The sequence below is a fragment of the Gracilinanus agilis genome, chromosome 2 (assembly GCF_016433145.1).
Source record: "Gracilinanus agilis isolate LMUSP501 chromosome 2, AgileGrace, whole genome shotgun sequence".
NCBI classification, from domain to species: domain Eukaryota; kingdom Metazoa; phylum Chordata; class Mammalia; order Didelphimorphia; family Didelphidae; genus Gracilinanus; species Gracilinanus agilis.
The window spans coordinates 430798314-430812359 of record NC_058131.1 but is presented as its reverse complement, the minus strand read 5'-3'; the positions used below and the strand labels follow the sequence as shown (position 1 = coordinate 430812359).

Genomic DNA, 14046 nt, shown 5'->3' with positions numbered 1-14046 from the left:
CTTAAACCTAGGACCTCCCATCTCTAGACCTGACTCTCAATCCACTGAGTTACCCAGCTGCCCCAAATCATGAAGTTTTAATTGCCAAACAGAGGAATTTATATTTGTTCCTAAAGGTAATAGGGAGTTTATTATTGTATTATTATTTCATTTTTTTATTATCCAGTTTATTGAGTGGGGGGGTGGGGGTGGTGGCATGGTCAGATCTGTTTAGGAAAATTACTTTGGCAGCCACATGGGGGGGTGGGGGTGGATTGGAATGGAGTCAAGCACTTGCAGCCTGGGCCTTTCATTACCTAAATGCGTTAAAACAAATTAGATGTGAAACCACATAAGCCAATCCTGGGGCTTTTTGGAGGCAAGCAAATCCTCCCTTCAGATAAGGCTAACGGTCAGTGACTCAGCCTCCTGTGCTGGAGCTGGGAAAGGAACCAGGAACCCTGAGGCTGAGGCAGGAAGAGGCCACCTGGAAGCCTGGGGACCCTGGGTTGGGACTGAGGGAGGAGACAGTGGCTATGACTGGAGCCCCTAGCTACACAGACCCTTCACCCTACTGGGAAGGGCAATAGATCTGGAGGAGTGACCTCTCAACTCTACTAATCGCTGTCCGGAGGACCTGATGGGAAGGCTCATTTTGAAGATAACCTCCCCAGGAACAAATGCTGGCCCAGTTTGCATTTCTAACACATTGAGGCTTAGAACCACAAATTAGAATGTTTGAGCCAGAAGGATTCTAGGAACATAGAATATAAGTATCAGAGGTGGAAGGAAACGGGAGACTTTCATTTTATGGGGAAATTACGTTCTAGGGAGTTCAGGGCATTCCACAGCTTTGAGTTAAAACTTCTTTCTATCCCACCCACCTACCGCTACTAATTCTGCTTTCCTAAGACAAAACTAGTTTGGAGGTAGGGGGGCAAAATGTGTGTGGGGGCTTCTAACGCAGCCACCACAAAGATTCTTGGTTTCAAGTCAAGTCAGGAACCATTTAATAAATGCCACCTATATGCCCATGTAGTTTCATTTGTAGTCACAAATTCCTAGGGGGCTTGGGCTTTTCCCCTACCCTAGTGGGGCTGGCAGCCCCTTTAGTGAAGAAGCGGATGAAATCCTCCTTGTCCCTCACTCTAACCTTGAAAAGGTCCTCAGACTCTCAGAAATTGGTTATCTTAATGACTCTTCCTTTTTTTTTTGCCCCTCTCCCTGGGTAATATGGCACAGGGCCAGACATACATAGAATTTATTCAAGAAATACATATCAATTGAAATGAAACTAAACTCGGGGGAGGTCGCTATCTCTAGAAGCTTTCACTAGAAATGCTTCTAGGTTATCTAGTTTGGGGAAGGAAGATGACCATTTCCATTTGCATTTAATAAATTCCAAAAACTGCTCAGACATCCTTTCTTCTTGTAACTTTTCCCTGATAGCCCCAGTCAAAGCTTAGCTGCCTTTCCCCCAATCTGAATCTTTATTCTTTCCTGATAACTTTCTTTTCTTTTTTATGACTATTTTTATTTTTTCAGTTACATGTAGAAACAATGTTTGACAATTGTTTTCTAACATTTTAGTAATCAGATTTTCTTCCTCCTTATTCTTCTCCACCCTCCCTGAAATATAAATAGTCTGATATAGGTTATACCCATCCTTTCATGCAATACATATTTCCATATTGCTCCTTCCTGATAGAAGACATATATCATACATATAATTTTTAAAATCTCATGAAAGAAATAAAGTGGCATGCTTTGATCTGCAGTTAGACTCCAACAATTCCTTCTTTGGCTGTGGGTAGCATTTTTTTTTCATCATGAGTCCTTTGTGTTTATCTTGAATTAGTCTGCTGATAATGTCCTTCTTAGTTGATCATTGTATAATATTTCCATTGCATTATTCTCTTGGTTCTGCTCTCTTCACTTTGCATTAGTTCATCTTAATCTTTCCAGGTTTTTCTGAACTCATCCTGTTTGTAGTTTTCTTATGGCACAATAGTATTCCAAAATACAACCTTATACTCCAACTTGTTCATCCATTCTCCAAGTGATGGATAACCCCATAGTTTTCCAGTTCTTTGCCAAAAAGAGCTGCTAAAAACATTTTGGTACAAAGAGGTACTTTTCCCTTAACTTTGATCTTTTAGGAATATGGATCCAGAAGTGGTACCATTGGATCAAAGGGAAATGCATAGTTTCATGGTCCTTTGAGCTTGGTTTCATATTGCTCTCCAGAATGGTTGTATCAGTTCATAGTTCCACCAACAGTATGTCAGTGTCCAATTTTTTTCACATCCCTTCCAACATTTCCTGATGACTTTCTTACACATTTATCTCATCCTACTTTGCATCTGAGTTTTCTATATAGGTTTGATCTCCCGGACTAAACTGTGAGCTCAGTGAGAATAGAGGCTATGCCCCACTCCTGTATGTGACCCAGATAGGAGGAGGAGTATTTGTTGTTGTTCAGTCGTTTCAGTTATGTCCAGTGCGTGGTGACCTTATTTGAGGTTTTCTTGGCAAAGATATTGGAGTGATTTCCTTCTCCAGCTTATTTTACAGATGAGATACCAAGGCAAACAAGGTTAAGTGACATGCTTAGGCTCATGCAGCTAGTAAATGTCTAAATCCAGATTTGAACTCAAGTCTTCCTGACTCTAAGCCTAGTTAGTTAGGGAGGTATCTACTCTAGGCATGTGAAACTTCCCCTGGCAGAGTGGGCAGGTGAAAACAATTTGTTCCAATTGTCATGAAGGTAGCTGAAACAGGTGATGTGGAGCACTTGGAGTTTGGTCAAACATCAACAATGTCATGGTCATCCACTACATCTCAGGCTATCACCAATAGTCCTCACTTTTGTCTGGCCACTGGACTGGGATGACTTTGGAAGAAAGAGTGAGGCTGATGTCTTTGTAGAACTCTGCCTCATTTTAATCCAATTCATACACGTCAAGATATCACCCCATGATGCCACTGTTCCTCTTAGAAAAGGAAGGACCAACAATGTTAACCATCTGGAATGGGTCACATCTTTAAAAAATTACTATACTGGGTTGGTTTCTTGTTCTTTCAGGTAGTGTCTGGTGGGTGAGTAAAGGTCCTGTTCATCCAAAAAATAGGTTCAACGACCCAAGTTGTGTGTGTGGGAAAAGACTTCTCTCCCTTTTCTAGGCCTTGTGGTCCCAAGAAATGGGCTTGGGTTATGAGGCAATTGATTTGTCCTTTTTAGGTGTTCATGATGCCAGGAATTGAGCCAAAAGGTCTGGGGACTTGGCACTAGGTAGAACCATAAGGACTGAGTTAATCAGTGACCCTAATCCCTCTCTCCAGCTCTTTCCAGAGACTGAGGTCATGTAAGAGGGCAGATTGGGCAGCTAGGTGGCACAGCAGATAGAGTGTCAGCCCTATGGAGTCAGGAAGACTCATCTTCCAGAGGTCACATCCATCCTCAGACACTTTCTAGCTGTGTGACCCTGGACAAATCATTTAACCCTGTTTACCTCAGTTCCCCATCTGTAAAATGAGCTAGAGAAGGAAGTGGGAAACCTCCCGAATATCTTTGCCAAGAAAATTCCAAATGGGATCATGAAGAGTCAGACGGGACTGAACAAGAGGGCAGATTATGCCTCCAAGGTGTTGGGAGGGGAGCAATGTTTCTATGTTTGTTCTTGCTATACCTTTGAAGTAAACATTCCTTTGTTAAGGAATTGTTTAATTCCAACTGTTCAGTGTTTAAATAGATCTGGGGCACAGGGGGATGCTGGAGTACAGGAGGAAATACAATTGGTGGAGGCTCAAGCCAATGGCAAGGACACTTCAACCCTCCTTAAGGGTATCAGAAACCCCAGGGGGAAGGAGGGGGGAAATGTAACTAACACACATGGCCTTTAGGCTGTGTGGCCAAGGGTGGTCACTGTTACATCTGCATTGATGCATCTCTGCCACTCACTGTGTGATCTTGAGTAAGTTATTTAAATTCTTTGGGCCTCCAGTTTGCTCATTTGTAAAATGAAGGGTTGGATTAGATGATTTTAGGTTCCTTTCTAGCTTTAAAACTATGATCCCATGATATTATCATCATGTTACTCAACTAAAAAAGATCTTTTGTGGTGCCTTATTGTCTACTGTGATGTCAGCCTCTTCTCCCTACCATTCAAGGCCCTCTGCAAGCTGTTGCTATCCTGCATTTCCAGTTTTGTCTCCTATTACTGCTCTGGCCACCTGCTATATGCACCAGTCTCCTTTCTTCTACCTCCATGACTCTGCTTATCCTGTTCCCTATGTTTGATATATCTCATCACTATTTAGTAATTTCAGGAGTATCCAATCCTTCCTGACCCCATTTGGAGTTTTCTTGGCAAAGCTACCGGAGAGGTAGCCTTCTCCAACTCATTTTATAGATGAGGAAACTGAGGCAAAGTAGGTTAAGTGACTTGCCTAGGGTCACCGAGCTAGTAAATGTCTGAAGTCACATTGAACTTAGGTCTTCCTGATCCCAGGCCAGGTGTTCCATCAACTGTACCATTTACCTGCAGGTGCATATCTCAACTACTTCTATTTACTTATTAAATTTCTACTAATTCTTAAAGCTTATCCTAAATATCTGCATTCTTTATGAAGCCCTCTCTGACCCAGCAACTACCACAGGTACTTTATAAAACTTATGGAATTCAATTGAATTCTGGAAAAAGCCCTTTTTCAGACCACACACAGCACTTTCCACTTTCCTAATGCATGCATTCTCATGAAATATTTTATAATCTAGTTGTCTGTTTGTACTGCCTCCTACAAAGTTCTGTGGTGCCTAGCACAGTGGTCTTCACCCTGTGGGGGCTTAATAAATGTTTATTGAATTGAATTACTATGAAATGTTTTTTTAAATAGTTTTCCTGCTAGAAAGTAGGAGGTTCTGTCTGCTACACATAAAAAATTTCAAAAGATTCTGAAACAAAACAAAACAGAAAAACCAGCAGCAGCTCCAGAACTTTTCCTGCTGTCTGCACTGAGGAAGAATTGGGCATTTTGCCAAACTAGCATTATCTTCTTTGAGTGTCTGATCTGTATGGTCCAGGGAAAAGTGTTATGGATTTGAGAGTCAGAGGACCTAGATTCCTATTCCTAGCTCTACTTCTCACCTTGTAGGGCCTTCATCAAATAGTTCAATCTCTGAGCCTCAGTTTCCTCATCAATAGGATGAGGGAGTTGGAGTAGATGGTTTCTAAGGTCCCTTTTAAAATCTATGATCCAATGATCTCCTAGGTCCCCTGATACTGTGAATTTTTGGATAGAGTAAAGATGTCCCCACATGTTGTCTCTGGAATGATCAGGAAAGTTGATTGAATGCCAAAAAATCTTACTCATAAACTAGAAATATTTGTTTCTTTAATTTTAAATTTATTTCTTCATTTGTCTGTTAACTTTAAAATTCCCAGGTAACTTTCTCCCTTCCTTTTCTCCTCTCTGCATTGGAAAAGATATCATTTGACAAAAAGATATATATATATATATGTGTATATATATATATATATAACTATATCTTGCTTGTTTCTATTTATCAGTTCTTTCTCTGGAGGTGGCACAAAAGTCATTCTTTAGACAATATTTCTGTTGCTGTATATAATGTTCTCTTGATTCTGCTCATTTTGCTCGTCATAATTTCATGTAAGTCTTTCCATTTTTTTTTAACCCTTACCTTCCGTCTTGGAGTCAATGCTGTGTATTAGCTCCAAGACAGAAGAGTGGTAAGGGTAGGCAAAGGGGCTCAAGTGACTTGCCCAGGGTCACACAGCTGGGAAGTGTCTGAGGCCAGACTTAAACCTAGGACCTCCCATCTCTAGGCCTGGCTCTCAATCCACTGAGCTACCCAGCTGCCCCCTTTCCATGTTTTTAAAAAAGTTAACTTACTAATTTCTTTTCTTTTTCTTNAGAATAGATGATGGATTTATTAATCAAGGGAAGGTGAAAAGGGGATTCAGATAATTCTAATCTAACATCTTCTATCTAAACCCCTCCAGATCTAAATGGCCTGTCACCAGGAGTCTTCTTGGATTTAAACTACACTGAACTTACCTATCTTCTAAAGACCCAGACACTAATATAAATAAACTACACTAACTCAAAACACTCCCCCTCTTTTGGTGGTATTAGAAGGTAGTGGGTTTGGCAGTCGGACAGGACAGGGCCAAGGGAAAAGTCCTGGATCCAGAAGGACCTCAGATCATTCGAGATGGAACTGATACCTAGTATTGATTCTAAGATAAAAGGTAAGGGTTTAAAAAATAAGAAGAAAAACAAGTTTAGGGGGGTAAGAGAATAAGTTAAAATTTGGACATTTGTAGTTTGCAGTTGAGTGGGTTAAAAATGAGTATGAAATATGAAACCAAGACAATCAAGATATAAGATAAGATGGGATTTGGGCAAAAGGGAAATGTAGACCAAGGACTTTGGGAAAATTAAGGGGAGGCTTTCCAATTCCTGTCCTGCCTCAGACTGAATGAATGAATCTCTAAGCCTTTATCTTTGTAAGCCTCTAAGATTCAGGTCTCTACTCTCATTTTTAACTTCTTTGCAATACTCTCTTCTCTCAGCCACCCTTCTCCTTCCTTCCCCTCCCTGAAACTCATACTTTTAGGTTTGGTGACATAAGCCTAGAACCCAAATCTTTTATATCCTTCCTTCCCCTCACCTATCATTCTCTAGTCAATGAATTCATGAGAGATACTGCATGGAAATTTTCAATTCAAAGTATATTCAAGGCCTACTTTATGCATGACATTGTAAGTTTTTGCTTGTTTTTTAATGATAGTTCCTGCCCTCAAAAAGCTCATAGTCTTCCAATTGGGCTTGAACATATACACAAATAAATACAATATAAGGAATACTGTGATGGAGAGCAAGAAGAGAACCAGAATATCCTAGGAAAATGTGAAGAAGGATCATTTGTAGCTGAGCAAAAGGAATTAATATCAGGGAAAGCTTTGTAAAAGACAAGATATCTGAACTAGACTTCACAGGGTTTCAACAAGACAGCAGTGAAGAGGGAGGGCATTTAAACCCTGGCAGATGGTCTATGTGAAGGCAAAGGCTGGAGACTTCAGGACAAGGTCAGAAAACAGGGAGAAGCCCAGCTTGCCTGGAGTACAGAATGCACAAAGGGAAACATGGAATGAGGACTAAGGTAGGAAAGGCAAATTGAAGCCACACTATGAAAGACTTCAAACTCCAGACTAAGAAATTCCTATGTTCTCATCTAGGCAATAAGAAGCCACAGAAAGCTTATTTTTAGCTTGAAAGTGGCATGGTTTATGCAAAGAAGGAAGGACTGTGGTCACCACACAGCAGGTTCCAGGAACACAATAACTAGGAAGATATTGCAATATCCCACTGAACTGAAATCTCACCCAGTTCCTCTTTTAGACTCAATAACAGAGACATGTTATCCATAGCCTCTTTCTCTTGTCCCAGAGATACATGATTTGCTCCTTCTGCAGACAGTGTCTGGCATTCTTCCCATAGACAGAAAAACAGAAAATACAAAGTACCCATCACCATGCCCAGCCCCATCTACCTGCGTGGCTCTACTCTGCCTTCTCTCCTTCTAACTCTGCTCCTTGGCCTCTCTGGTAAGTGGGAATCCTGGAGGCAGAACAAGGGTTTCCAGGCTCAAGCAAACCATAGGTGGGAGGGGGCCAGGATGCTGCAGGCTAGCTTCTAGAGGTTCCTGGGCTGTTAGGTGGGTAACTGCTAATGCTTCTATCCCTACAGACCAGTTCTTAGGAAAAGATTAGAAATCATTTGCTCATAGAGTTCACACATAGTTCACTTATTTCTATCACTTTATGGTTTATAGAACTTTTTAACCTCCAGTGCCCCCCAGTGAAATAAGCAATGTAAGCGTTAACCCTCCATTTTTCAGGTGGGCTAAACGAAGCCCAGAGAAAGTACATTTCTAGACACACAGACAGTAATCTGTGAAGATAAAGAACACAAGTTGTCTTGACCCCAATTCCAGTGGACTTCTTTTTGGGAAGAAGACAGTGGTGTCAGTGCTTTGGCAACTTTCTAAAGGTAAAATGCCAATTTCTGAGTATTCTGTGTCAACAGAGGTACAGGAATATGACTGAAGAGTTGTAATATTGTGTATACCTTTAGATTAAGCAATACCATAAATAGGTTTATTTCCTAAGGAGATCAGGGAAAAGGAAAATAATCTTTATTTATATTTATAGCAGCTCTCTTTGTGGTAACAAAGAACTAGAGATTGAGGGGGTGTCTATCAGTTGGGGAATGCTAAACAAGTTGTGGCCTCTGATGATGGAATTTTACCGTGCTATAAGAAATGGCAGGCAGTTCAATTTTTTTACTGAAAAGACCTATATGACATTATGAAGAGTGATGCAAACAGAATCAAGAGAATATTATACAGAGCAATAGAACTATTATATGAGGATTGACATATATGTCCACCTTCAGAGAAAGAACTGATGAACAGAAATAAGTTTCAGACTCTGACTCAGTCTGAATGGCCTTCAAGGCCCCTATCTTCCTGAGACTCTGAACTCCAGGTCCTCAAACTTGAGCTTTAGGTCATTCCTTCTCTCTCTGGTAATTTCTAGCTTCTCTTAGTTTCCCACTTACTAGAACTTGAGGGCAGGGATTATTATTTCCTTTTTGTCTTTGTATTCCCAGTATCTACCACAATACTCAGCACATAGTAAATGTTTAATCTACATAATGTATGTTGATAGAAGGAATGAATGATTGAATGAAATAAAGGGACAAAACAGAGATTCAGAAAAGATGTTCAAAGAAAATTTGAAGGAGAAATTTTCAGCTGGAGGATCTGGAATGAACATTAGCCAAGTTCAGCCTGTAGGTGGGAGGAGGCTGGGATGCTGCAGGCTAGACATTATGTAGTAGAAACAAAAAGATATATGTATGGATACATGTATTTGACAGAAAGATATATGTATATATATAACTATATCTTGCTTGTTTCTATTTATCAGTTCTTTCTCTGGAGGTGGCACAAAAGTCATTCTTTAGACAATATTTCTGTTGCTGTATATAATGTTCTCTTGATTCTGCTCATTTTGCTCGTCATAATTTCATGTAAGTCTTTCCATTTTTTTTTAACCCTTACCTTCCGTCTTGGAGTCAATGCTGTGTATTAGCTCCAAGACAGAAGAGTGGTAAGGGTAGGCAAAGGGGCTCAAGTGACTTGCCCAGGGTCACACAGCTGGGAAGTGTCTGAGGCCAGACTTAAACCTAGGACCTCCCATCTCTAGGCCTGGCTCTCAATCCACTGAGCTACCCAGCTGCCCCCTTTCCATGTTTTTAAAAAAGTTAACTTACTAATTTCTTTTCTTTTTCTTTTTTTTACTTTTTCATATTTATTCTAACATAGACAATAGTTGACATTAAATTATGTCTATCAGTTATAATTTTTTTTCAAAACCATTTCCTTTCTTGCTTAACCATGCCCCAACTTTCTGAATGACTTCCAGGAGCTCTTTAGAGATCTTTTGATTAAATAAAAGGGTTTTCACACTATAGCTACAAACATTTAATATCTTGGGTTTCCATAGCTGGAACTCATTTCCCTGTATATCATCATCATCAAAAAGGTCTTTAAAATCATTAAAGAACTCTGCATGGAAGGCCTTTTCATTGGCTGCCAAGTCCATCAAAGGCCTATGCCACCTCCTGCCTCCTCCAGGTCTACATACAACCCAGCATCCTGAGGGAACATCTCTTCTACAGCTGGTTTCATGCCCTAGTCAGTCTATCCCTCTCTCTTGGTCTAGTACTTCAAGCTTGTCTAGTCCTGGTGTGTTCAGCCCCTATATATATACTTTTCATTTCTTCTGGCACAGTAGTTTTCTATCACAATCATGTGCCACAACTTGTTTAGGTATTCTCCAATTGATGGGCATTCCTTCAATTTCCAGTCCTTTGCCACCACAAAGAGAGCCACTATAAGAATTTATAGGTTTTTTTCTTTTTTCCTCATCACCTTAGATTTGTAGTATTAGTAATATTAATTAGTAACAGAGGTATTGCTGAATCAGAAGATGTGCAGTTTTATAACTCTTTGAGCATAATTCCAGATTGCTCTCCAAAATGGTTGGATAAATTCACAGTTCCACCAACAGTATATTAGTGTCCCCATTTTGCCACATCCCCTCCAACCTTTTTCATTTTGCTCTTTTATTACTTTTAGTCAAAATTATTTTAATGAACTACACCAGAAATATTTGAAGTAAGGGATTATTATCGTTATTATTATTATTATAGTCTTATCTACTTCTTGGAAATGGGAGAGATTTGCCCAGTCTCAGTGGTCTTGGATTCCATGCACCTCACCCCTCCAGTTAAGCTACTTACAAGGACACCCCCCTTCTTTTAGTTTTCTCAGAAGTGGACTAGACCTCGAGCTATGTATATCCATTTTACCAGTGAGCTGCAGTTGTACATTTGGACAATCCACACACATACATAAACTACACAAGTAATACATATTATATTCTTCTAGCAGAACTTGAGAACCCTGAGGTAAAAAAAAAGTTGCTTAGGTCTTTTGTCTTTGTAGCTCTAGTATCTAGAGCATGTTCTTAATATGCCAATGGTTCTATAATTTTATCTTTCGGATCAGAGTTAAAAGGGCCCACAAAAACCACCTAGTCTACCTCCTCCATTTTACAATAAGGAAATTGAGGCTCAAGGAGGTTAAGTAAATTGTCCAAGATCATTCAGGAAGAATCAGAGGTGGGACATGAACTCAAGTCCTTTGATTCCAGAGTGCCAGAATTCTTTCCACTGCTCCATGCTGGAGGTTCCCTCCAATTCACTGGATCATGCCTCATTTCTGCCTAGGTATCCAATATGACTTTTGTCTACACCTTGGCTTTTCAGATCAAGGTACTAATATTTTGTTAGTCATTCACTTGGTGGGATTGAGTTCCAAACATATTTGCTTCAGTTCTTTGAGTTTCTGTTTCTTCATTTGTAAAATGCAGCCAGCAATGTTGGCATATAGCAGACTGTTTCAAGGAAAACACTTTGTAAATCTTCAAGCAGTGTATGACCATGAATTGGACATTTTCAAATTCACCTAAATGAATGAATGTCCATCATTCCTCCCATTTCAGCCTGTGCTTTATGAGTTTACTCAGTGGAAAGAGCACTAGCTTTGTAGTTGAATCCTGGATTTATATCCCAGCTCTGATATTTACTATAACTTTAGGGACTTTGGGGAAGTCCCTTTTACCCTCTAGTCCTCAGTTACCTTCTCTATAAAGTGGAATGGATGATCTCTAAGGTCCCTTTGGGCTCTAAATTCTAGTATCCTCTGATTTCTGAAAGTCAACTATTCCAGCTTTTGGTTTCCAAACACAGCCCCACCAATGACACAGAAGATGAAGAATGCCTGAAGAAATCCTGGAAAGAGAGTTCCATCTCTTTGGATGAACTTGTCCCTGTTTCATTATAGAAATTTCCCAAAATTTGATGATGAACTAACAGTACGCATGTATGTGTGTGTGCCTAGGGGCTGTCATATCAATCTGATGGCCCTTATTTTATACTACTTTGCATTAGAGTGATTTTTCTACACTTCTCCAGGACAACTCAATCAGCATCTGTTAAGCATGTATTATGCCCACTAGATGTTATAAAAAGAAAAATCAACAGAAAAAAATGTCCTGTTTTGTTGTTCAGCCATGTCTGATTCTTTGTGACCCCATTTGGGGTTTTCTTGGCAAAGATCCTGGAGTGGTTTGCCATTTCCTTCTTGGGCTCATTTTTATAGGTAAGGAAACTGAGGCCAATAGGGATAAGGGACTTACTAGAGGTCACACAGCTGTCTGAGGTCAAATTTGAACTCAGAAAGGCAAGTCTTCCTGACTTCAGGCTTGATTAACAATTGTGTGCCATATAGCTACCCTTTAAAAAAAAATTCCTGTCTTTAGGGAGAGATTATTTTATTGGTCTTATCTAATCTACTACATTGTGAGTTCCCTGAGGATAAGGATCCAGTCTGATGGCTACCACTGGATCCAGCAAAAAACTTTGTACCTATATGCTCTAAGCTTGGGAATAGATGAATGAACGAAATGAGGGGAAAGAAAGACCTAACAAATCAAGTAGTATGAAGATGTAGAAAAAGCATTAGATTTAAAATTGGGGAACTTGGGTTCTTCTATATATAACATCTGTGATCTTGAGAAAATCACCTTTCTGGGTTTCCATTTCCTTGTGTGTAAAATAATGGAGTGGGACTATATGATCTTTAAAGTCCCTTTCAGCTCTTTACCCTATAAGTGTTTTCTTGGTCCTTACTCTGGTAGCCAGGAAATCTCTCTCTGGGGGAAGGCTTCTCAAAGCCCCCAAACCTGCCAGGTGGCCTTAGGGTGGGAGGGGGTAAAAGAAGATAATGTTTTCTGGAGTTCCATGTTTCTTTAAAAGCCTGAGGAATACCACTAGATAATAGCAGGCTCTGTCAGATGAGGGCCTTGGGATCTCTGGCATCTCTTGGTTTAAAGGGGAAAATATGATATTGAATTGGCTGCAGGCTGATATGGGGAGGGAAAAATTTGGCACTGAATCAAGAAGTGAAAAGCAATTTCAGTGCTTTAAATGAAATTTCCGAGCCTGGGAAACAATTATGCATTAAAATCCATTGGAAGGAAAAAAATCTATTAAAACTTCAAGAGAAATACTTTGCTATAAATTAGACTTTCTTGCCAACCAGGATAATTCAATAATTTCCCCTTGACATTTTAAAGATTGTTCTTTTGGGGGACTCATAAGACTTTGATCCTGGGAATGATTCACTCCCAAGAAAAGATGAAGTTGGGCAGCTTAGTTACTGGTGGAGAGGCTCTTGGACTTTGTCTGTTTGGGTGGTATGGAGAAGAGAATGATTGGCCGTGAGGAGGGTATGCCAAAATCTCTGAGCTTTGGCATCATTCTCTGCCAAATCCATTGAGAAGGACATACAGAGGGCTCTATTCTATGATATATTCCTCAATCCCCCCAACTCTGGACTGAGGCCCTGGCCTTGGGAAACAATTTTGAGAATTTTGAATGCAATCTCCCTGACTAAATAAAGTCTTATAGGTCAAAGATGTCCCAAACAACTCAATTTCCCAAAAGGGAACTATTATCAAGGAACTGATTTAAGACCTTCCAGAAGCAGCCAGGGAGCAAAATTATTAGAACATTGTCAGGAAGACCCAAGTTCAAATGTGGTTTCAAAAACTTTTTAGCTTGTGACTCTGGGCAAGTCATATAATCTCTAAGTGCCTCAGTTTCCTGGTCTGTAAAATGGGGATAAATTAGTACCTATTTCCCAAGGTGGTTGTGAGCATCAAATGTAAAGCTATGCGGGAACATAGAAAAGTACTATGTCCATGTGAACTATTATTCTTCTCATTCCAGACCATCCTCATGTGCCCTAGATATTGTTTAGTTATTTCAGTTGTGTCTAATGCTTCATGACCCCATTTGAGGGTTTGTTGGTTTGTTGGTTTTTTTTTTTTTGGCAAAGATATGGGAGTAGTTTGCCATTTATTTCTTCAACACATTTTATAGATGAGGAAACTGAGGCAAACAATGCCTCAGTTACTTGCCTGGAGTTCTTTAAGTGTCTGAGGTCAAATTTGAACTCAGATCTTCCTAACTCCAGCTCTGGTGCTCTATCTACTGCACCACCTATTTGCCCTTGCCCCATTATACTTGGGGCCATAAGATTATGGGATCCTGGAACTAAAGCTGGAAGAGTCATCCCATCATTTTACAGTTGAGGAAACCAAATTGGAACAAGCAAAAAGTCAGAGTCGAAATCAAGACTCCTTCCACTATCCCAGGATGAATAATTGCATTGCTTTAGGAAATGAGGCAATCATTTCTTTGCCCTAAACAAATCTTCCCCCCCTCAAGGACTTCAAGGGTCCCTGTTTCCTGAAATCCCGCAGAATAGATTGAATGCTAGACCTAGGACCCAGGAGACCTGTATTCTATCTGGGCCCTGCAGGGTTTCCTACTTTTGTGACT

At 40.1% G+C, this 14046-nt stretch overlaps 1 pseudogene; it reads right to left on the bottom strand.

The window, feature by feature from the left end:
- Positions 1-9428: 9428 nt before the first annotated feature.
- Positions 9429-9763, bottom strand: LOC123233899 (annotated as a pseudogene).
- Between the last annotated feature and the right edge of the window lie 4283 nt (positions 9764-14046).